This window comes from Pteropus vampyrus, unplaced genomic scaffold (assembly GCF_000151845.1).
Source record: "Pteropus vampyrus isolate Shadow unplaced genomic scaffold, Pvam_2.0 Scaffold319, whole genome shotgun sequence".
NCBI classification, from domain to species: domain Eukaryota; kingdom Metazoa; phylum Chordata; class Mammalia; order Chiroptera; family Pteropodidae; genus Pteropus; species Pteropus vampyrus.
Window position 1 is genome coordinate 570,592 of NW_011889100.1, and position 2,416 is coordinate 573,007.

A 2,416-nucleotide genomic window follows, 5' to 3' on the forward strand; every position below is an offset into this window, starting at 1 on the left:
CGATCGGGACCCTCTCCCACGCGTACGCATGGGCCTTCTGATCCAGATGTGGAACTAACGAAAATGGCAGGAATGAGGTGAGTGTGTGCAAGGGGAGTGGGGGAGGCAAAGACAGAAGATTCAGTCGCAGACCGCAGCCCCGGTCAGCATGGAAGAGAGCCACCCCCACAGAGAAATCCAAGAGTTCAAGCATTTCAGGCTTTCCGATTACCGACACGGGATGAAACATTTTTCAAAATAAGCAACAAGGGAGAAGGATGAAATACATTTTACAGCTGAGCCTTGAACATGAGTTTGAACTGTGCGGGTCCACTTGTATATGGATTTTTTTCAAGAAACATACAGTCAGCCTTCATATTTGTGGGTTTCTCATCTATGGATTCAACCCACCTCGGATCCCAAACAGTATTTTCGAGATTGGGGATCTGTGGGTGCGGAGGGCAGATGGAATGCAATCCTCTAGGCCATTGTATATGAACTTGAGCATCTGCAGGGGGCCTGGAACCAGTCCTCCAAGGATACAGAGGAGTCAAAAGGTATACAAGAGCTAGGCCGTCTGGACTGATACCCTGGCAAGCCCAGTGAGTGTGTCGCTGAACCCAGCCCACCTCCCAGGACCTGCTGCGGGCGGTGACACCACGGAGCGCCTTGGAGCACCTTGACAAAGGGCGCTGACCTGAGGCAGCCGCCCGACATCAGAAATGAACGTTCATTAGCATCTGCCCTGAAGGCGTTCCTGTTCTTCACAGCTTAAATGATCACTGTACCTACTGGGTCATAGTTCACCACTAAATCTGCTTTTGAAGGTGCCTTTGGGATGTCCAATAGGGATAGCTATTTTTACGCTGCTATTGTTGTGGTGGTTGCTGTCCATGTGGTACTGGCCCTCTTTGTCTATGCGGCCTGGAATGAAGGCCCACCACGGTGGCGTGAAGGCAAACAGGATTAAAGTGCACATCCCCGTTTGATAGTGTTAAATTGAGTTTTAAAATGGTAAATGTGTCTGGGATACTGATGATTTCCATGAAGTTGAAAGAACATGTTAAAACCGATGTTAATTGTTGGGTTTTTTTTTTTACCACCTAAAGCACCCGGTCTTCTTAGGTGATCTCCCATTCAAGTACTAACCAGGTCCGACCCTGCTTCGCTTCCTTAGCTTCTGAGATCAGATGGGATCTGACTTGTTCCGGGTGGCATGGTTATAGTCTAAAATTGCTCTTAAGAGTCACATTTGACTAGCGTAAATTTCGATCCTTCTAATACAGTAGTTTGCATCAATTATAACTGTATGAGCGTCCCATGTGCAACTGAGAATTTGGAAAAATTAAATTGGTTACAAATTTAAAAAAAAAGGCATACACGAATTTTCGACTGCATAGGAGTTGGCGCCCCAATCTCTGCATTGTTTAAGGGTCAACTATGTTTTTAAATAAACAAAAATAAAATAGCTTCATGGGGGTACTTGACTACATGATATTCCAGCAAACCTGGCTTCCTGGGACTGCACTGGAGACAGCTCGTTTGCACACATTTGGAACATGTTCATGGCCTCAGAGTCACGGGGTAGCAGAGGACCCATAGAAAAAAGTGGAGTTTGGCAGAATTGCCCTCATATTTTAAGTTATAACTTTCTTTATTGAAATAATAGCTTTAAAGAGATAAATTATTCACAAATCATTACTAGCAGATGTTGAGATGGGAAGATAAGCAAGAAAGATAATTAAAGTCTGCACTATCCTTGAAATGGAATACTAAGTATAGAGGAATAAATTAGATGACTTTTCAAACCTTTCCAATCTAAGCATCTTAAAATAATTCCACTGTCTAGTGCAGGGATTTTCAAACATTTTTGACAGCAATCCACAGTAATAAATCTATTCTACATCACGACTGGGTACATGCAAACACTCACAGTATTCTCTCGTGATGCAGGTTTCATGAAAGAATATTAATTCTTAACTATGTAAGGTTTTTCTATTTTTATTCCGACTCCTTTCATCCTTCCTCCTTCCCTCCCTCCCTAATAATACTCGTTGTCAAAATGATTTTGCCACTCACGATTTGAAAAATACAGACCTAGTGTTTTCCTATTAAATATGGCTAGTTTACCTGTCCAGAATAAGGGTGGAATTCAGCCAACTGCCCCAAAGGGCAGTTCCTAGATTTGACTTTTGCCTCCAGGATTTGGGAAGTCATTCCCAGGGGGCCTTGCTTTCCCTATATTGAACACAGGATTTGGGAGCTGGGGGAGAAAAGGGTAGGTAACTGAGAATCACCAGAACGAACCATTTCTGAAGACAAAAACCATCTGTCTAGCGGAATCTATTTTATATTAATTTTTTAAAATCACCATCTTAAACATTTAGCATCACTGTGCACCTTTTACAACTAACCCAGCACACAAAACTCTGGTTTG